This window comes from Mustelus asterias, chromosome 7 (genome assembly GCF_964213995.1).
Source record: "Mustelus asterias chromosome 7, sMusAst1.hap1.1, whole genome shotgun sequence".
In the NCBI taxonomy this organism is placed as follows: Eukaryota; Metazoa; Chordata; class Chondrichthyes; order Carcharhiniformes; family Triakidae; genus Mustelus; species Mustelus asterias.
In genome coordinates this window covers 128,059,500-128,083,042 of record NC_135807.1, presented here as the reverse complement: position 1 = coordinate 128,083,042, position 23,543 = coordinate 128,059,500, and positions in this window count along the sequence as shown.

The following is a 23,543-nucleotide window of genomic DNA, read 5'->3' as shown; positions in this document are numbered from 1 at the left end:
TCCTATCTAGTTGAACAGGATCTCCCACCAACAAATCTGTGTCGACTATCCTTGATCAATCCCTGCCTTTCGATTGGGGTTAGCGGGCCTGGAGAATCCCCCGCTTGGTGTCTAATGGGTCCCACTCTTCCTCTGGTCATCCTCTTGCTCTTAATCTATTTCTAAAATGCCTTGAGGTTTACCTTAATCTAATCTGCCAATGATATTTCATGGCCCCTTTTTGCCATCCTAATTTCCTTTAACCTCCGCATACATTCTCTATATTTCTACCTACCATATGCATCCTTTTTTTCCTTTATCAAACCCTCGATAACCCTTGGCATCCAGGGTTCCCTGGACTTGCTGCCATTGTCTTTCACTCTTAGAGGAACACATTGATCCTAAACACTCACTATTTCACTTTTTAAAAAAGTCAAGGCGATTCTCCCAGCTGCGCTGCTCAAGTAGCCCAGCGGCCAGGAGACATCAGCAGGGGTTGATTCGCGGGATTCCCACTGCGCATCACGGTCTCCGTGAGTCTCCGGCACAAAGATTTTTGATGTCATCAGCTCTGCGCTGATTTCAATACTGAAATTAGCATTTGCATTTGGGATTGAATTCTCCGGGCTTGCATGCCTCCCCCCCCCCTGCCCCCCCCCCAACCTCGCCCCCCCCCCCCCCCCCCGCCCTCCCGCGCCGGGAGTGCTTCACTCCAGCAGGGTTTACTCCTGCTCCCCACTAATGATAAACAGGCAGCGGCGACCCCACTGGAGAGAAGAGCGGCCATCGAGGTCCCTCAGGAAGGTCAGGGATAAAGGGGGGTTGCCCCATGGACAATGCCTGTCTGGCACCCTGGCAATGCCCAAGGGGCACCTTGGCACTTCCCACCAAGCATCAGGCATGCTGGGGGCGGGGCCAGATGCGGCAAGGCCTATTGGCTGAGGCGATCGGTGAGGAATGTGGGGACCCTCTGCCACTCTGCACTGGGATTGCTGGAAGAGGGAAGGAAGAGGGTGATCGGAGACTGGCCATCTGGGTAGGGGGAGGGGGGGGAAATGGGATCAGGGCTGCTGGGGGGGTCAGGGATGGCCATTGGGTGGGGGGGTGGTTGGGACTGTCGGGGGGATTGGGAGATAGGGGCTGGCAGGTAGGGGGTCAGGGAGATCAGGGCTGGCAAGGTGGCGGGGGGTCAAAGAGATTGGGGCTGGCTTGGATGGGAGGACACATAGGGGCTGGCCCGGGGAGGTCCAGGAGGCCAGCGATCAGGGGATGGGGGGGTCGGAAGGCCAGCAATGAGGTGTTGCAGGGATGGCCAGCTATCTAGAAGGCCAGCGATCTGGAGGCTGGCAATGGGGAAGTGAGGTGTAAGTTTTAGGCCAAATCCTCCATGATTAAAGAACCCAGGGATAAGGAAAATGGCCGGCTGGCTGTCAGGCCACATGAATATGCAAGAGGCTGGGAATAACGAGAAGGTCGAGACAGGGATGATCTAATCAACAGGAAACAAAGGAGAAACCATGGCCAGCAGACGAGGAGTAAATAGCCCAGCAGACAATGAGAACAGAGATCATTCCATCCACGGACAATATCAAGACTCAGCTCGCTGATGGGATTCCAATCAGGCTGACTCAGAGAACATTTAAAAGACATTAAAATATCAATTAAGGGCGGTCCCGACAGTTCCGGCCCTTTTGTTCCAGTCAATCAAAACTACCAATGATCAGAAACTGTTTTGTGTGAGAGAATCACTGGTTCAGGTTTTAAAAAGGGACAAGCAAGCTCTGGTCTCGCTCTCTCCTCTCTCTTCTCCTGTTCCAGCCTGCCTCTTGTTCGTCTCCAGCACGCAGCCCGAAGCCCACTGAGCAATTTAAACTAGGATTGTGAGTATCCTCTGGTAATTCGCGAAGTTCCCGAGATCATCATAGTGGATGAGGCTTTGGGGAAAGGGGGAGGGGGCTTTTGCATGCACCTTTCATAGTTTAAGACACTGGTAAACTTGTGTAAAGTAAGCATTCCCGTTGTGCCCGTTTTAGTATTCCTTCCATAGCTATAGTCTTATAGAGCATAAGGCATTGTGTGTTGTTTTCCTGGTGTTTGGTGATCTTGACCTTGATGTTTTAACAAATATATATATATATCTTTGACTTCCTTTGGAGTCCGTTTTGATCTTTTCAATTTCTCACCAACGATCTCTGACCAAGTCACAATATTAAATATCCCTTACCATAATTCCAGAGTCTAGAACTGAGGGTACTCTGGGCGCTTCGAAACCGCCCACTCAGGAAAGGCTGCCAGGTAGTGGATAGGCAGCAGTTTCCTTTTCTCTCTCTTGGGAGCGCTACTCTAGTGAAGTAGGCGCAAGATGGCCGTTGTTCCATCGGCGAGAGAGAGAATCACTCGGGCATTGGTGGGGTTTGGGTAACGGAGAACCAAACCTGAGATAAGCCCACGAGTGGAGTTAAAAAGGGGATCCCGCTACAGGGGGGGCACTGTGCATGCACCGATTTCCAGAACCGACAGATTAGCGCATGCGCAGCGACCTGCTCAGCGCTATGCTGCTGGCCTCTCGGTCAGAAATAGGCCCCACCCACAAGTTTCCAGAATGACTCCCACTGAGGCACTCTGTGATGCACATAGTGTCGGAGATTCACTCTGGAAATCACACTAAAAAAGCCGACGGGATTTACTCCCAATTTCCCGCACATTGGGGACTTAGAATGTTTTTGGGAGAATCCCAGCCTTCCATTTCCCAAATGTAGATTTACCTTCAAGCAGCTGCTCCCAGTCCATGTTTCCTGTCTAATGATATTGAAATCAGCCTTTCCCTCATTCTGGCACTGATTTCTGGAATATCCTTATACCTTTCCAGAAATACTTTGAAATTTACAGAGTTACAGTCACTGTACCCAAAATGCTTGCTCACTGACACTTCGACCACTTGCCTGATTTCATTCCCTAGGATTAGGTCGAGCACTGACCCATCCCTAGTAGGACTATCTATGTACTGACACAAAAAACTCTCCTGGATGCACTTTAAAAATTCCACCCCGTCTAATCCTTTCACACTAAGATGATTCCAGTTAATATTAGCAAAGTTGAAATCCCTTACTATTATAACCCTATTCCTCTCACACCTCTCTGCAATTTGCCAACGTATCTGCGCCTCTATATCCCTCTGACTGTTGGGTGGCCTGTAGTGTAATCGCAGCAAAACGATTGCCTCTTTTTTATTTCTAAGCTCCACCTATATGGCCTCATTTGATGTCCCTCTAAGACATCCTCCCTCATTACTGCAGTGATAGTTTCTTTTATCAATAATGCAATGCCCCTTCTCTTCTACATAACTCCTATCACAGCTGAAGTTCTATACCCTGCGATATTGAGTTGCCCTTCATTCAACCATGTTTCAATGATTCAACAATAACGTATTTCCACATGCTGATTAACATTCTAAGTTCATCTGCCTTACCAGACAAGCTCCTTGCATTAAAATAGATGCAATTTAGCCTTGCAATCCACCCATGTGCCTTATCATGCCTGTTGGACTGACCTAGTTTTCCTTCTATATCTGGCTGAACCTCACTCCCAACTGTACATTTACGCTGTAAGCCGTCCCCCTATCAAATTTGTTTAAAACCTCCCCAACAGCACGAGCAAACCTCCCAGCAAGAATATTGGACCTGTTCCAGTTCAGGTGCAACCTGTCCCGCTTGTACAGGTCCCACCTACCCAAGAATCTGTCCAATGATCCAAAAATCTAAAGCCCTTCCTCCTACGCCATTCCTTTAGCCACGCATTCATTTGACCTATCTTCCTATTCCTATACTCAGTAGCACATGGCACCGGACGTAATCCAAAGATTACAACCTTAGAAGTCCTGCTCTTTGATCTGCTCGCTAAATTCCTGTTGCAGGACCTCATCCCTTTTACTATGTTTTTCTTGGTACCAACATGTACCACAACCACTGGATATTCACATTCGCCCTTCAGAAAGCCTTGCAGCTACTCAGAGACTACCCTGACCCTGGCACCAGGGAGACAACATATCATTGAAGAGTCCCAGTTGCAGCTACAGAAGCACTTGTTATCTTCCCTTACAATCAAGTCTCCTATCACTAAAGCTCTCCCAGTCTTTTTCCTCCCAGCTTTGTAGCAGCTGTCCTCAGCATCATGATGTTCATAATGAGTCCATCTGCAGCTCCAGTCTCGCAATGCGGTGATTCAGGAGCTGCAGCTGGACACACTTCCTGCACACATGGTCACCAGGGACACTGGAAGTGTCCCTGATTTCCCACATATTGCAGGGGAAGCATCCCACAGTACCAGGTTCTCCTACCATACCCGTGAACTGAGCTCTTAGTTTTTCTCTTTAATTTAGAGTACTGGTTACACAAGGGATCTTACTCTACTTTAAACACTAACTACTCCAAACTACTATATCTGAAAGAGTGAAAGAAGGGAAGAAATACCCACCTGTTTGTTACTCACCGATCAGCTGCCCCCGCTGCTACACATCGCTCTCTGAATAGTAATGTCACTTTGAGCTCTGCCGTCAGCCACCTCGCTATTTTTGTTCTGGAATGCTCTGCTCTGTCCCACTGCCTCCTCACAGGTCAGCTCCGAATTGTGATCTTACCATTACACGCAATAATCTAGTAACAATTTCTCAATCGTACCCACTACTTACCAAATCAGTTCCCTCGCTCCCTCTCAGTGTTTATGAAGCTCTGCTGTGCTCCATTCCTGCCCAGACTGAGACTGAGGTGTGCACTCAGTCTTTCAGCTTCACCTTCTCCGTGCTTCACCTATCTCCCTGTTTTCAGCCAACTCAAGCAACACCCACATAATGGGAAGGAGTAAGTAAGGAGCACATTCATTAAATATGTTGCTGGCATCAAATTCTGTGTCAGGACACAGAAGTGGGAAAAGGATTGTAACTGACTTTGGGTAGATTTTAAAATTGGGCCCAAGACTAACAAATATCCTTCAATGTAGACAAATGTGTTGTTATACAGATAACAAGGGCAAAGAATATAGCCAGTGGAGTGTAAGTTTAAGGTAGATCAGAGCAAAATTTTTTTTGGAGTGATCATAGAATACCTGTAGTGAAGAAGAGGGCCATTTTGCCCATCGAACCCGCACCATCAACAATCCAACCCAGGCCCCGTAACCCTATGCATTTACCCTGCTAATCCCCCTCACGCTAAGGGTCAATTTAGCATGGCCAATTATCCTAACACATATCTTTTATGTGTGGGAGGACACCATAGCACCCAGAGAAAATCTACACAGACATGGGGAGAACATGCAAACTCCACACAGTCACCCAAGGCTGGAATTGAACCCGGGTCCCCAGTGCTGTGAGGCAGCATTGCTAACTGTGCCACCGTATCACCCAAGATCATTGAACACTTCCTCAAAATACAAGCTTCATGGCAGAAACTGCAGCCAAAGCAAACAGCAACCTAGATGATGTCCAGTATATTAAATACAAAATTGTATCCACAATATTAGGGTTTTCAGTCCCCGCAACTTAAAGGTCACAAAATTTATTTGCCTCGATATTTGAGAACAGAGCCACACTAGTTAGCAAGAAGATGAGTAAGATATAAAATTTGTCTTCACCTCATTTTCATGATTACAACATGTCCACAAGCAGCTCCTGTGCAGCTTCAGTCTTCATTTCAATGCAGGCCTCCTCTGCTCTTTCTAGGATGTTGAACAGTATTCTGAAGAAGCCCTGTGTTCCTCGCAATACAGGGTGGCATGGTGGCACAGTGGTTAGTACTGCTGCCGCACAGTGCCAGGAACCCGGGTTCAATTCCCAGCTTGGGTCACTGTCTGTGTGGAGTTAGCACATTCTCCTTGTGTCTGCATGGGTTTCCTCTGGGGGCTCCGGTTTCCTCCCACACTCCAAAGATGTGCGGGTTAGGTTGATTGGCCATGCTAAATTGACCCTAGTGTCAGGGGGATTAGCAGGATGAATGTGTAGGATTACGGGAATAGGGCCTGGGTGGGACTGTGGCTGGTGCAGACTCGATGGGCCGAATGGCCTCCTTCTGCACTGTACGGATTCTATGAATTGATCGTTTTTAAATGTTGAATTCATTTAAAAAAGAATTTGCAGCAAAACATTGTAAGCTGTTGAATAATTCTGTTTTGTCAATCACAGATAAGCAATACACACCAAGAGAAGGTGTGGGATATTCTGATGCTGGCCGCAGAGCAGTTCAGGCGGTCAATGTGAGTTAATGCATCTGCACATCACATGTCTCACTCACATCACACACCACTCACATGGTTCAATGCACCACAACCTGATCGCTCACTCAGGAGGACTTTCTGACACTCAGAAATCACATCTGACATCCTATACTGCCACTCATCCATACACATTTTTAAGTCATACCACCCCACATGTACCTCTCATATGAAGGTGAGTAGTCTTATGATTTCAGATAGTCAGGAACTGGTGCACACACTGCATATGCAGCCTTAAGTGGAAGGATCAAGAGAGGAAGAGAGCTCTGAGGAAGATGCACCATCACTCAACCTATCACTCACTGCCAGCTGCTCAGGTACTGGTGCTGTGCGAAATTAGAGGAGCAAGTTAGCAGAACACAATGCAGATGAAATTTAAAGCAGAGAAGTGTAAAATGGTTCATTTAGTCAGAATGAGGAAAGGTACTAAATGGTACAATTTTAAAGTGGGTGCAGGATCAGAGAAACTTGGATGTCGATGCACAAATATTCGACTATGCCAAGTCAAGTTGAGAAGGCTGATAAAAAAGCATACAGGGTCCTTGGCTTTACAAATAGAGAAATATAATACAAAAGCAAGGAAATTATGCTAAACCTTTACATATCTCTGATTAACCCCAGATGAAATTTGACCAGGATTTTCAAAGCCCATTGAGGATAGAGTCAGAGACAATGGGGAGATGGAATATTGCAACAGAGGATGATGGAATGGCAGTCCATTGTCCTTACATTTTCCAAAGGATAGTATGGTGACACGCCAGCACATCTTGATGCTTCAAGCACGTAATTGAGGTGATTATTTTGGCAAAGGACAGTTATTTTAAACTTTTTGTTTAGACAGGTGCTGAGGTGGCAAACACAGCATCAGGTGGTGCTGCTAGAGGTACAGGCACCATACTTAAAGGACCACCAGCATTCTGTCAATGTTGCTGCAACCGTCCTACTTGCTGATGTCTTTGAAAGTCCTTTGAAGACTCCCTACCCCCGGTACTTTTGAACACACTTTTAATGTCCTTTGAAGATCCCTCTTCTCATTGGTGCTTTTGAACACTCTACGAAAGCTCTCTACTTGCTGGTGCCTTTGAACATACTGTAAAGACTCGCTATTCAATGGTGCCTTTCAACTTATTAGTGCCTTTGAAGATTATCTGAAGACTCCCTACTCGCTGGTGTCTTCGAAGATCATCTGAAAACTCTGTACCCAGTTACATGGCAAGATTAGAGAATTTGAAGTTGATCACTTAATGGCAGAGAAGGTTATGTCAAGACTTGATAGAAATGTTCAAAAGCATGAAACCTTTTGATAGATTAAATATAGAGAAACTCTTTCAAGTGACACAAGGATTGGTAACCAAAGAACACAGATTCAAGGTAATTGGCAAGAGAACCAGATGCAACATGAAGAGAATTTTTTTATGACGTAAGTTGTTACGATTTACTGCCTGAAACATGTGGAAGATTCATTAATAAATTTTAAAAAGGAAATTGGATAAATACTTGAAGAGGAATAATTTAAAGAACTATGGGGAAAAGCATGTAAATAGGAATTCAAAGACCTGGCATGGGATTCAAGGGCTGAGTAGTCTGCATCTGTGTTACATCATTCCATTAGGGTAGATGGGATGGACACCGAGATACGGCTGGAAGGAGATGAGAACCCCAATGATGGCCAGGCTGAAAAGCCATTTTCATAATTTGAGGCACCATCTTCCTCATTTTCATTGCATCCCTCTGCTGCTTTCAAGCTAGAAGGCATCTTCTAATTGGCCCTCCAGTTTAGAGAGCCTGCCTGTCATCCTTAACTGGATGGGGAGCTTGCTCTCTTGCCATTGATTAGATGCTCTGGGAAAAATCACAATCTTTCCCACACAGTGTAGTCTTCTGATTCATATTTAAGCCTGATTGATGGCAGGGTTCAGAAGTCCACAAGGAAAATTCTACCCAATGTACCTACAGAGAGAGAAGTGGAGCTACAAGTTGTGCTGACTTGAAGCTGGCTGTGTAGGTGAATACTGACCATTCACCTGAAAGTGTTATGCCATTTACCTGTCATGCTTTCCTGAGGTGTTGAATATCCTCTTGATGAATGGACTGCAGGTTGGAAGGAACATACTGCTGTAACTTTTAGGCCACTTCCATCCATGTCTGTTTAGTTGGAAAGGCCATCCTCCCTAATTGGCTTGAGAATCCAAAGGTGGGCTTTTAATTGGTTTGCTTTGGTAAAGAGCAATGAAAGGTTCAAGAATCAGGAGGTTAGGTTTGCAACTTGAAAATGGTCCCAACATTGCTCTAGAACTAGGATGGTAATATTTTACTCTTAGTCTGTCTCCCAGGCACTGTGTTTCCAATCTGCTCACTGCTTCAATAAATAAAGGTGGCACATTTAATTACCTTAAAGTTACAGTAATGTAATGTTACAGGAAATACAGGCATCACCTGCATCAATGAGTTCTGATGATCACACAAATATTAAATCCGCTTTTGCACATTGGCTTAGATGGCTACATGGATGCAATCAATGACCATCCATTGGAAGTTTTGGAAGGTATTCCAATTGTGTTCCCATATCCCAATAGGTGTCCAAATCAGAAACATAGTGAGGCACACTGCATCATCACAAAGCAACATCCCAACTTAGGAGCAGTTTAAGCCTGAAGTATAGTTCTAATTTGTTAAAAACTAATAAGGTATGAAGTGTGTGTTTTGTATTCATAATTTGCATATTTACCATGATGTTCTAACAACAGCTCAATCATTCCAATGTAGTTCAAGGACGCAGCAACATGAAGTGCAGTTCGACCATAATCATCAGCTTGGTTTACTTGAGCTCCTTTTTCTATTAAAAAGGTAGCTACATCAACATGCCAATTACGTGCAACCTAAAAAATAAGGAAACACAAAAAAACAGAGATTTAGCAACATAGCTAGAAAGCATCACACGTATTGTCAGAGCACACTAACTAGGAGTCTAGTGTCTTTGGTGGTATGTTACTTTAATTTAACTTTCATCACTCCACTTCTGTTATCACTCCACTTCTGCTAGATGAATTAATCATACTTGCCTTCCTTCATTAATGCATTATTGAGCACACAAAACTATATAGAATCTACCGCACAGACACACACCACTTGGCCAAGTGGTCTATATTAATGTTTATATTGATCTTCCTCGCATTCCAGTAGCCTCTTCACATCCTGCCTCTTTAACTCTCTATTCTCTATCTATGCATGCATCAAGCCTCCCCTCAAATGTGTTAATGATTTCTGCTTCAACCACGACAGAGCAGTGGAGTGTACAAACACCCAGATTTTGTAGCAGTTGAACATGGAAATCCAGGAGTTGCTGTCAGTAGCACTATGCTTCTCCATAGGGCAAGATTCTGATGTCTTCACAGACTGTAATCAATTAAAAATCACCAAATTTATGAGAACTCCCACTTTAATCTAATCAGCACTGTAAAACACTTGAAAAAGTTACACGTTGTTGAATGAGATGTAACTGGGTTTTAACAGTGTAATAAGTCCATAGTTATTGGGGAACAATCTGCCATGTCCCAAAAAATTCATTAATTTTATATTTGAGGAATTTCAAATTTCTCTACTGTGGAAAAATAAATCCTTTTAAAATATATTTTTAAACGTTCATGATATTTTAGCCACTATCATAATTTCATATGTATTTCCCAATCATTCATTTTGTTCTCTCTAAAATTATATTAAAAAGTAAAGAGTAATTGAGCACTTTGAGAAGATTGTTGCGTTGTGGTGCTGTCATTGGATTGTAATCTAAAGCCTTTGCTAATGCTCTCGGGACAGGGGTTGAAATCTCACCACAAAAGCTAGTGCAATTCAAATTCAATTAATTATTTAAAATCAGCAATTGAAAATGAGTTTCATGATAATGGTGACTATCAAACTATCACTATTATAAAAACCCATCTGGTTCACTAATGTTGTTCAAGGAAAGAAATCGGCCATTCTTACCCGGTCTGGCCTACGTGTGACTCCAGACCCACTACAACGTGGTTGACTCTTAACTGCTCTCAAGAGCAATTAGGGACAAGCCACAAATGTTGGCTTTGCCAGTAATGGCCAAATTTCATGAAAGAAAAGACAACTACCTTGATTGCTGTGTGGGAATACTTCAACATTTACCCTATTTGATTACATTATTGTTGCAGGACACCTGAAGTTATCCTTGACTCTGCTCCAGATTCACTGGGACAGGGGAACCCCATTACAAAGGTATCGCTAGATCTTTGTGGGCAGCTTTCTTCAATGTCAGCAGTAGTTTGCCACTGAGCGTTATCATCACTCTGCATAAAGCACCTCCTCCTAAATACTTTATTCCACCATTTAACAAAGAGAACAAAGAAAATTACAGCATAGGAACAGGCCCTTCGGCTCTCCAAGCCTGACCGACTTAACTAAAAAGAACAAAGAAAATTATAGCACAGGAACAGGCCCTTCAGCAAATTAGTGGTTATCGGCATTTAGTGGCTATCTTATATTTATCTGCCCTATTCTGTCCTTCCCATAAGTGGAAAAAAATTCACATTCAATATATAGAAGCCCTTATTTTTAAAGACCTCCAAAAGGACACTTATTTGTCTTAGTCTTCTCTTTCCAGAGAAACAAGACCTAGCCTGCTAAATCTTCCCTGATAGAAAAGTTGTATCGTCTTAATTCTGGAGAATGATTGTAAATATTTTCTGTACTAGCTCCAGTGGTTTAATATCTTTTTTATAGTATGGCAACTCTAATTGTGGTCAAGCCAAGGTCCAAATCAATGTAATATTTCCTTCTTGATTTTGTATTTCTATTTTTCTAGAAGTGAAGCCCAGTACTTTGTTAGTACTTTTTATGGCCTTATCAACTTCTATTGCTACTGTTAAAATGATCTGCTGACTTCTAAGGAATAAATGGCCACCATTTCTCCTACTAAAATGAACTACATCATACTTCATTACACTGAACTTTTGCCATTTATTCACCTATTCCCCAAGCCATTTATAACTTTTTGTATTTTGATGTAGTCTTATAACATTAGTAACTGTACCACTTCCACCTCCACTCCATTAATTCTGAAATGTTCAGCACCATACTTCCAACAATCGAGTCTAAATCAATAATGTATCTGACAAGCAACAGTGGTCCCAGTACAGATCCTTAAGGGACACTACAACCCACCTTTTCCAATTCTGAGACACCTCCTTAAACTTGTACTCTTTGTTTCTGTTTGGTAGCTCTCTTTCAATCCTCTCTGCTCTGTGGCCTCTAACTCCACATGTCAACCTTGGTCATGAATCTCCCATGTGTAACCATATCAAAGGCATTCTGAAAATCCATCTGAACCATATTTTCCTTATTTAAATTTTAAGTTCTATCAGTGCTAGTTGGCTTCTGACCTTATTAAAGCCTTGTTCCAAATATGTACAAAAATGCTGCACTCAACAAGTGAGAGTGACTGCCCTTAATATCAAAATAGTAATTGACTGAGTGTAGCATCAAGGAGCCCTAGCAAAAGTAAAGTCAATGGAAATCAGTGGAAAAACTCTCCATTGGCTGGAATCATATCTAGCACAAATGAAGATGGGTGTGGTTGTTGAAGGTCAATTATCTCACTTCCAGGACATTGCCTTAAGAATTCCTCAGAGTAGTGCCCTGGGCTCAACCATCTTTAGTTGCCACATCAATGACCTTCCTTCCATCAAAGGGCAAAAGTTGGGATGTTCGCTGATGATTGCACAATGTTCAATGTCATTCGCAACTCCTCAGATACTGAAGCAGTCTGTGTCCATCTTAGAATCCTACAGTGCAGAAGGAGGGCATTTGGCCCATTGAGTCTGTACCAACCACAATCCCACCCAGGCCCCATCCCCATAACCCCATGCATTTACCTTAGCTAGTCCCCCTGATGCTAAGGGGCAATTTAGCATGGCAAATCCACCTAACCCGCACATTTTTGGACTGTGGGAGGAAAGCTGAGCACCCAGAGGAAACCCACGCAGACACGGTGAAAATGTGTAAACTCCGCACAGGCAGTGACCGAAGTCAGGAATCGAACCCGGGTCCCTAGCGCTGTGAGGCAGCAACGCTAACCACATCAGCAATACCTGAACGACATTCAGACTGGTTTATAAGTAACAACTAACCTTCATTCCACAGAAGTGCCAAATAACGACCATCTCCAACAAAAGAGAATCTACCCATCGCCCCTTCACATTCAATGGCTGAATTCCCCACTATCAACATCTCGGGGCTACCACTGACCAGAAAGTGAACTGGATCAGCGATGTAAATACTGTGGCTACAAGAGTACATCAGAGGCTTGGAATTCTGAGGCATGTAACTCACTTCCTCACTTCCGAAAGCCTGTCTATTATCTACAAGATGTAAGGCAGGAGAGTGATGGAATACTAGCTCCAACAACTCAAGAAGCTCAACTCCATCCAGGACAAAGCGGCTCACTTGATCAATATCCCATCACTTGATCGAAATCACCAACCTAAACATTCACTCCCTCCGCCATTGATGCACAGTGGCAGCAGTGTGAACAAAATACAAAATGCATTGCAGCAACTCATCAAGGTTCCTTCGACAGCACCTTCCAAACCTCTACCATCTAGAATGACAAAGACAGCAGATACACAGGAACACCACCATCCTGACTTGGATCTATACAGCCATTCCTTCACTGCTGTGGGATCAAAATCCTGGAACGCCCTTCCCAGCACCACTGTGGGTGTACCTACTCCAGATTGTTCCAGAAGGTGGCTCATCACCACCCGCCGAAGAGTAATTAAGCATTGGCAACAATGCTGGCCTTGCCAACCATGTCCATATGGCATGAAAGAATAAAATAAAATGTATTTTACAAAAAATCATGACAATACTTACTTTAAAAATGAAATATATATACCTCATGAAGCAATGTTTGTCCGTGCTTGTCTCTAGTATCAATTTTTGCTCCCCTTTGTAATAACTTCTGTATTATTTCCAGATTTATCTAGAACACAATTGATATTTTCATCAATTTTTTGCAATTTTTGAAAAGGGAATAAGACATTTTTTAAAGAGTTTGCATGTCGTTTAATTTGTGTAAAGCAATTGTACCAAGTGATACCATAAAGTCCTTAAAGAAAATTGGGTGGGAAAGACTACCTGATAATAATAGAGCGAAACCTTTTGCGTTATTTCCTTAATGGGTCAGTAACTTCATCCAGTGTGTAGATGAGTCAGACAAACCAAGATTCCAGACCCACCCTTATACTGTGTTTGTTTCACTGATCTCAGTCAGGATAATCATAAAAGTTATTGTTAGCACCTTTAGGTGAATGAATGTAAAGTGAGCTGGAGATCCCACTCCTGATCACTCTCCAGCGACACTTACTGGAAGGATATGTACATGGACATCACCTTGTTCTTGTTTAATGTTTGCCCCACATTTTCTCTCACCATTTCCATTTGTTTCTCCTGCTCTCCTCACTGTTCTCATGATTTTTCTCTTCCTTTAGCAGATGCCTCCTCTCCCCTCATTGATTTCCTATTCTTTGTTACAGTCAGCTTTCTTCTTCATGACATTTAACTGCTCTTTGCTACTGGAAAGCCAGTTTATTGCTTGAAGTGTTCATTGTATAGATTTGATGGATAATTTCAAAACTTTGAAAAAATTTTATTGAATGAAGAGGGAAAATTGAAAAATCAGTGACAAAGGCTAATCAGTTTAAAATTTCTTTATGCTGCAAGTTTTTGGAGCATGGAATGTTTTGCCACAAACATGGCTGAGGCAAACATCATTGCACCTTTTAGGAGAAAATTGGAAAATATCTAAAGCAGAAAATAATGCATGGTTAACTCTTGGCCATCAGCAAGATAATAAGATTAGTTTTGGACTGTTCTAGCAAAGATGCAGCACAGATATGATGGGTTAAATGATTTTTTTCTGTGCTGCTAACTCTATGATTTTCTGTGCCTCATTCTGTTTTCTTTCAACACCTATTTGTGGGCTTCAGACTGGTGTCAATAGCCATGATAGTCAGGAGTATTCCTAGCCCTGTCCACACACATCTATTCATTCATCTGCTCCCTTAAATTATTGTGATTGTCACAAGATGAAAGCTGCTGCTAGAAGTGCCTTTCAGTTTTCTACTTTATTATTAAACTTATGATACGGTCTCAAAAATTTTAAACTTTTGCTTATGTTGAACAGAGACTTCAGCACAGAGTGAATTGTGACATAAGCACTCAATTTTGTAGGCACCAACTGCACCACTGTAGCATTGTCTCTTCTGCAGGACATTGCCTTTTCTGCAGAAAGATTTTTACATAATTATCAGTGGGGCAATTTTGAGCCCACATTATCTGAGGAGAGAAAATACGATTCGTGACGTCGAGTTTCTGAGTTCCAATCTCTCAGGCCCCTCACCGGCGGAGTGGCGTGAAACATGCTGCGGGACCCCAGAAGGCTCATTTTAATGTCATTAGCAAGCATGCTCTCTGGGATTTATCCCCTCAGCATACATCCAGCGGGCGTTGGTATAACTTCATGTCAGTGCCATTTACAATAGGTTGACCTAGACATGAACCTGTCGAGGAGTCTCCCCGGGTAGCCCCTGAGACGTCTGTGGTAGGCTGAGTGGAGGTTTATTCCTGCTACTCAGGGGACCCCTTAAATATGGTGCCCCGAGCTCAGTGCAGCTGGGTTTTTGCCATTGTGTTGAGGCCCCAACCCTAACATGATGGCACAAAACATGCCCCCTTGATTTTTTTAGGCAGAATGTAGTAAAATCTGGAGAGAAAAACTGGCATGGCTCTCCGGAAGCAACACTCTGCCATTTTTTGATAAGATTTCCTGCATTACCTTTTAGTTGTTCTTAACTTACAACTGTCAGAACTGAATCATGCTCTAGGTTTTCGTCTGATATCATAAAATTTCATTCCAGGGATATAACTTTAAATAATGAGTCAAAGGAACAAAGGCACATTTACATACATACATATGAACATGCAAAGTACGAGTAAGAGTAGGCTACTCGGTCCTTCAAGTTTGCTCCACCAATAAGTAAGGTTATGGCTGATCTAATATTAACCTCAACTCCACATTCCTGCCTATACCCGATTACCTTTCATTCCATCGCTTATCAAGACTCTATCTACCTCTGCCTTAAAGATATTCAAAGACATGGCTTCAATCACCTTTTGAAGAAGAGAATTCCAAAAACTCACAACACTCTGAAAGATTTTTTTCCCCTCATTTCTGTCATAAAGGGGCAGTTCAAGATTCTCCCTCAAGCGGAAACATTCTTGCAACATGCACCCGATCAAGTCCCTTCATGATCTTCTATGTTTCAATCAACATCAGAATTCTATAGACATTTATCTGTCTTTACAGCATTTAGAATTTGTGACAGTTCAATTGAAATAATCAACCATCCATTAATATACCAATATCAGAATTTTATCATACCGTGCTAGATGGATAATTCGATCTTGCAACAGAAATAAAATATTCGATCAAGGCTTCACTTAGCATTGGTACTGACTCCTCTGAGTCTGGAAATCTATCAAAATCAAGGTCAAATTCCGGAAAAGTTAAGTTTCTCCCCTCTAAACCTGAAAAGGTGCTAGAAACTCCAGGAGCTGTTGGGAAAAACAAAATATTAAAGCTGCTGCTAATGTATAATGGAATATTTACAAAATCTTAGGTAGCAATAGCGACTACAAGATTACTTACATTCAAATATGACTAAATGATCACATCTGATTTTTTTTCTTTATTCCATTTTCAGGAAATGAACTTCCCTATGAAGCCTGACTTTTGAAAGTTATTTGTTTGATACTAAAACTACCATAAAAAATTCCAAAATCTGATGTAATTGTCTCTTACTGGATTCTTTTTAGCAATTGGTAGCCACATATCAATTAATTCTTACAATTCTACAAATAGCTTCACAGTAGAACAACTTAGGAATAAATAGACAACCAGTCTGAATTTCATTGTCCAAGTCATTAATAAGTGAATGAAAGCTTCAGATAAGATTTGCAGTTGTACTCAGAAGAGTTTATATAGCCTCTGCAGGAATTAAAATTCTATTACCATGTAAACCACAGGGTTGTAATCAAAAAGTAAATATACTTTCTCAGCTCTCTTTCAAAGTTGAAGAGACAGCTATTGATTCACATGTGTTCAACTTATGGAGCAATGGAGCAAGAGAGAGGAAGTAGGGAATATTACGTTGGTGCTCCAAGAAACTAATGTCCGTGTTCTATGTTCAAAGGAGGTAAGAAGACATGAAGAACACTCAAGTCAGCTGTTTTTCTTCATATTAAGGCTAAAATCTCTGGTAGGGTGTAATGCAATGTTTATAATGGCGAGATCAAACACAAAAGTTTTTTGTGTTTGAACTCACCATTGCACTGTTTACCATGACTCCACCATATCTGGGAAGAATGCATTCAGTTTTTGTCCCCCCAGAAAATCAAACCAAAAACCAAGGAAATGGGCAACAAGTTGTAGTAATTAATAAATTTACATGTCAGAATGTGCTTATAATGAGTTCATATCACATGGAAGTAGAAACAATCACACAGGAGATAAATGGGGAGACAGTACAATATAACATCACCAGGACAATTGAAACACCATTGTGTGAGATCACCTAATCAGAAAAACAGGACTACAGATCCCGTCATCATTACTTACAGGTACAGTTCTGAAATGACAAAAGCTGAAATAACATATAATGGCCCAATCAGGACATTGAGTGTACACATTGTAACATGAAATAGTATGAGAATGTTTTTCGAATCCTCCTGAGTAGAGTCACTCAGAAGAATAGCCCTGAGTTGGTTCTCTGGTTGCTCTCCTCTATATACTGTACAAGCTTGAATAAACTTCTTGTTGAAACTCCATACAGTTTCAAAGGCTCCATTTGTTTGATCCTTCCAACAATAGGCGCTGTGAGCAGAGTACTGCACTGAGCGAGCAATGACAATGTGCCTCCAGATGGGGTATGTTTAATTTATCATCCTTAGGTAGGGGAGGAATTACACAATAGTCGCTGGCCAGCCATTAGTTGCGGTACCAAAAGAGGGAGGAAGAGTCGAACCGTACAAATTTGAACAAGAGCGAAACCGCGCTGGGATGTACCATGCCGGGGGTCCCGTGTCAGATAAAACCGCGAAGGAGAATACCGCGAGGATAGAGGGCATAAGGATGGCCAGGAGTGATAAGACTGGTGCCGCTATGGGGAACCTGATATGGGGACCCGAGTGATCCATAGTACAGACTGTAGTCAAACATTACAAGAAATTGATTTAAGAGGATGATGGAGAAGTGATACAATTTGGAAGTCCTCTGCCACCGAGAAAAAGCTTGGTGGATGGGTCAAGCCAAAGGGAAATATGAAAAAGGAGTAGTGATCACTGCAGCCGTGTTAAAAAATTTAAGTGTAAATGAACAACACGTAGCGAGAATTACAGCTATGGGATGCGCACAGGGGGAGGACAGGAAAAGACCACACAGATGATTTGCAGGGACAATAATCACCAATAGAACCATGAAGGGAAATCAACCTGGACTAAAATTACCCCCATTTACTTGGAGGGAGCACTGCATCAGAAGGAGCCTTGGTGAGTTGGTGCAGTGCACCTTGTAGATGGTATACAATGCTGCCATAGTGCTTTGGTGGTTGGGGGGGGCATGAATGAAGAAGGTAATGGATGGGATTCAATCAATGAGGCTTCCTTGTCCTGGATGGTGTCAAGCTTTTTGAGTGTAGCTGGAGCTGTACTCATCCAGGTAAGTGGACAGTATTCCATCACATGGATATTGTCCAGGTCTTGCTGCATTTGGACATGGACTGCTTCAGTATCTGAGGAGTCATGGATGGTGCTGAACATTGTGCAATCATCAGTGAACATCCACCCTTCTGATCTTATGATGGAAGGGAGGGTGAACATTCACCCTTCCATTATAAGATCAGAAGGGCGGATGTTCGCTAATGACTGCACAATGTTCGGCACCATCCATGACTCCTCAAATACTGAAGCAGTCCATGTCCAAATGCAGCAAGACCTGGACAATATCCAGGCTTGGGTAATAAGTGGCATATAATATTTGCACCACACATGTACCAGACAGTGACCAATCCCAAAAGGGAATCTAACCATCGCCCCTTGATGAATTGCTTCATGCAGATACAACAACATCAAAGGCCTTTTGAATATTTTTTGTGAAATTTGAAAAGCTTTTAGGATTGCACCTACCTGATTTGGCTTGCGTATCAGTATTTTTCCTTTTTTCATGCCTTTGTTTAAATTTTGCAATTCCACTTAATTTTGATTGAATTTTTCCTTTAAATTCAGAACCACTCTAAAATCAGCATAGAAAACAAGATAAAGTATTTTCCTGTGATTTAGTGAAATAATAATAATTGCATCCCCATATAAAACAACCCACTTTAAATAAGCAGACTGTTCTGATACTTTTGTAATAGTTTATGTTCAGACAGAAACAGATATCATAACCACTGGTTGTTAACAACCTCAGAACGCCGTAAAGAATAAAAACTTTAAACAATTGAGGTAGAATGTGGTGCTTGAGGGAGAAGATGCCAGACTAGAGAGCAAGGTATGATTTGCTGATTGGGGCAAAGCTGCCACCACGACGGCTTGGGCAGGACAGAATTGTTAGGCATTGAGGCTTCAGTACAATGTTAGCACCAGTGAATCAAGTTTCAGACAAAGCCATGATGTTAATGTAGTCATCCACAATAAGCTTATAGAGGTAAGGGCCTTGTTCACAAGTGATCAGGCATTCTGGGGGAAAACACAGAGAGGAAAGTGATTGTTGATTCAGTGGAAAATTCTGATCAGTCATCGATTTCAACTCTGCAACATTTCCCACTCTTACCTCCACCTTGATTTCCACCACTGAATTTAATGTACATTCCTTTATTACCTCAAAACTTGAGCATGGCAATGCTCTCCTTGCCGGTGTTCCATAAACCACCCTATAATAAGTGCAACAAATTCAAAGTTCAAAATCACATTCACTTAACCCCACTCCGCTTGCCAAATTACACTGGTCCTACATTTCAAAGGCTTCTTGGTCTATGCCCCTTTGCCGTTTCTACTAACTGCAAGGAAATCTTCCTATCATCCTTGCCTTTGCATCCTTAATAATTTCAACCCATGACCATATTCTCCTTGACTCTCTCCTGATTTCTGTGCAGTTCTATCCTCATTCAGACATCCTGCATTGCAACCCTTACACCTATCTCCATAGCCACCCCTCAATTTCATCAGTTTCTATGATCTCACCATTCCTGTGGTTTCTGATACACCTCAGTACTATTTGTTGCCACTTTCTTTTTCTGTCATTATTTGCTTCTTTCTGCCTGCCCCCAGCCATTCCACATTTATATAACACTCATTTTAATTGATCCCTGCTCAAATTATAGATTCATACACCAAAATAACCAAATTAGACCTATCTTAGAAGCAGGAGTAAGCAATTAGATTTGAGGATCCAGTTCCACTATTGTTATTTGGGGGACAATCCTTACCTAAGCTATAATTACTCAGATTTGCTCCATATACCTGGATAACTTTACCAATCAAAAGTGTATCAAAAATGTATGTCAGTCTTATAAATTTCAATTCGCCCAGCATCTGCAGACCTTTGGGGAGGGAATTCCAGATTTCCACTACCCTCTGTGTGAAATTGCTTTTTGGTTTAATGCTGATGAGGTGACAGAGAGAGTTGATGAGGGTAATGCTGTTGATGTGATGTACATGGACTTCCAAAAGGTATTTGATAAAGCGCTGCACAACAGATGCAGATACAAAATTGGCTGATTGGCAGGAAACAGAGCAGGAGTTAATAGATATATTTAGTCTGGAGGCATATGATGGAGTTAACCTCAGGGGTCAGTATTAGAATCCCTGCTCTTCCTCATGTATATTAATAACATAGACCTTGATGTGATTTGTTTTGGTAGGAAGAACATGGAGAAATAAGAAAATAAAGAGTACAATTTGAAAGTGGGTACAGGAACTGAGGGACCTGGGTGTAAATGTGCATTGTGGTGAAAATGTTTAATTTCATGATTCATACGTTTTGGGGAATTGGATTTTTAAATGTAAGATTAATGAAGTTGAGGGAATCTGGATTTGAGAATCTGGTAAACACACCTAAGGTTCTAAAGTGTTTACCAGAATCTGGTAAATCTGGTAACAGATTCTGGTGTTTACCAGATTACCAGAATCTGGTAAACACATCATTCAAAGGATAGTCTACGTTTACTTCAAGGGATTAGAGTTAGAAGGACAGTAAATAATAGGTACCACCTTTCTGAGTCTTAGTAGTGCAAGATGTGTACAGTTGTCTTCATAAGGAGGTTAAATTATTCATGTGGGCCCCAAATCATAGGAAAGTTTGGAAGCAACAAGTAAACAAGGGAAGATTTAAAGCATCCATATACTTTCCAGATCTAAGGGCCAGATTAAAATGTAGTTTTTTAAATTGAAATCTCCATCTAGAACATCCCAGGTGTGCCACGTGGCTGGGAGGGTAGATTACAAAGAGGCAGCCCTTTGTTTTGGGTTTATTTGTGCTTTGACAGTTAATCAGCTTGGAAAACTGTGAGAATGCAGTGATGTATCATCCAGCATTCAGAAATGGAAACATAGAGGCCATGAGGAACCTTGTTGTTCCTGATCTGGAATCATTATGTATGAATTGTGAATGGGGCCCACAGTCAGAATTAAGGTCTAAATTCCTGAAGAATTAAAATGGTCACATTTGCCTGGTAAAGCTAGAGATAGCAATTGGTAGTGGAATCCTCAGAGAGATAAAGACCTCTGGAAGTCAAAGTGCCAGACTGCGAAACTGAAGATAATTAAAGTGAGTTCCTGAGAACTGTGGCATGCCTTGATTTGATCTCAGATCCAGCAGGATCCTGGAAAGTATAGAATGGGAAGTGGTCTGTTAAAGTTTTAGATTTCTAGAATAAGATTTTACGAATCAGTGTTAAATGAATGATACTTTCTATGTTTAATTCATGTAGAGCAGAAGTTTCTATTTAAAACGGAAACATTGTGATTTAGTTCTTTCAGGTAATAATCGCGAGCTTAATTTTTTTAAAGCTAATTGTCTCCCTTCAGATCACAGCAGCACATGTCTTTGAAGGCAGCAGGCAACTTGAGAGTGGTTAATAAAGCACGGTGGCACATTGGTTAGCACTGCTGCCTCATAGCACCAGGGACCTAGGTTGAATTCCGGCCTCAGGTGACTATCTGTGTGGAGTTTGCACATTCTCCCTGTGTCTGCATGAGTTTGATCTGGGTGTTCCATTTTTCTCCCACACTCCAAAGATGTGCGGGTTAGGTGGATTGGCCATACTAGAATTGCCCCTTAATGTCAGGGAGATTAGCAGAGTAAATACGTGGGATTACGAGGATAGAGCCTGGATGGGATTGTTGTTGGTGCAGGCTCGATGGGCCAAATGGCCTCCTTCTAGACTGTAGAGATTCTATGAAGTATAGAGAATCCTAGGCTTTGTTATTAGGGCATAAAGTACAAATACAAGGGAGATACATTAAATAGGAATAAACCACCAGTTCACCCTCAGCTGGAGTCTTATTTTCAGATCGAGGTGACATATTTCCAAAGTGGGTGTGAAATCATTAGAGAGAGTGCAGTAAATATTCACAAGAATGGTTTCAGAGATGAGGAGCTTCAATTACCTACATAGGTTGGAAAAGTTGGGAAAACTTGGAGAAAAGTAGGTGCAGAGGAGATTGAGAGAGAGAGATTGAGAGAATAGATGGGGAAAAAAACAGTTCCCATTGATGGAACAATTGAGAACAAGAGTACAGATTTTTACAAAAGCAATGGTGACATGAGGAAAAACATTTTAAGACAGTAGGTAATTAGGATCAGGAATGTACAGCCTGAGAGTGTAGTGGAGACAGATTCAATCAAGGCATTCAAGAGGGAATTGGATTATTAAATGAAAAAGAAAAATGTGCAGGGTTATGGGGAGAAGGGAGGGAGTGGCACTAGGTGAAACACTCCTTAGGAGCACCAACACAGGTACATTGGGCTGAATGGCCTCCTTCTGTGCTTTAACCATTCAGTGATTTTGTGACTCTGTGATTTTGTAAAGCCTGAGTGACCCAGTTCTAATTTTAAGACTATGCCCTCTTATTCTGGATTCCTCCAGCAGCTGAAATACATCTTCTGAGTCTAAACTATTCAATCCCTTTACCATTTTAAACACCTTAATTAGGCCATTTACTTAACCTTCTAAGATTAAGGGAAACCATCTTCAGGATTTAACTCTTTAAACCATACTGGCAAACCTCCATTGTGTCCTTTTTAAAGCCAAACACCTTTCCTGAGGTATAGTTTCAAAACTGAATAGTCCAGGTGAGAGTCTCAGCAATCCCCTAAAACCTTGGTTAGGCCGCATTTGAAGTATTGTGTGCAGTTCTGGTCACCACACTACCAGAAGGACATGGAAGCTTTAAAGAGTGCAAAGAAGGTTCATCAGGACGTTACCTGGTCTCAAGGATGTTGGCTATGAGGAGAGGTTGAATAAACTGGGATTGTTTTCACTGGAACGACGGTGGCTGAGGGAAGATCTGATAGAGGTCCACAAAATTATGAGAGAGAAAGACAGGGTGGATAGTCAGAGGCTTTTTCCAAAACTGTAAGTGTCAATTACAAGGGGCACAGGTGAGAGGGGGAAAGTTTATGTGAGATATGCGGGGGAAGCTTTTCATACAGAATGGTGGGTGCCTGGAACACGCTGCCAGAGGAGGTGGTGGAAGCAAGCACATTATCAACATTTAAGAGGCATCTGGATGGGTGCATGAATAGGGAGGGAATAGTGGGATACGGACCGAGTAAGGGCAGAAAGCTTCTTTTTAGTTTAGTTAGGGCACCATGATCAGAACAGGCTTGGAGGGCCGAAGGTCCTGTTCCTGTGCTGTCATTTGCTTTGCTCTTTGAAGAATCACTTCTTCACTTTTGTATTCCAGCCCCCTTCTGATAAGGACCATCATTCTATTGCCTTTTTGATTACACATTGTACCTGCATATTAGCTTTTAATGGTTTTGCATATGTGGATACTAAAATCCTTTTGCTCCTCCAGAACATCTTGGAATGATTCTCCCATCCCGACGCACTAATTTTTTAGCACGTCGGGCCAGGAGAATCGCGTGTGGGCCGATTTGTGGGATTTGTGCTACGTTCCCGATGCGTGCGCATCTCCCAGCACTGGATATCCGG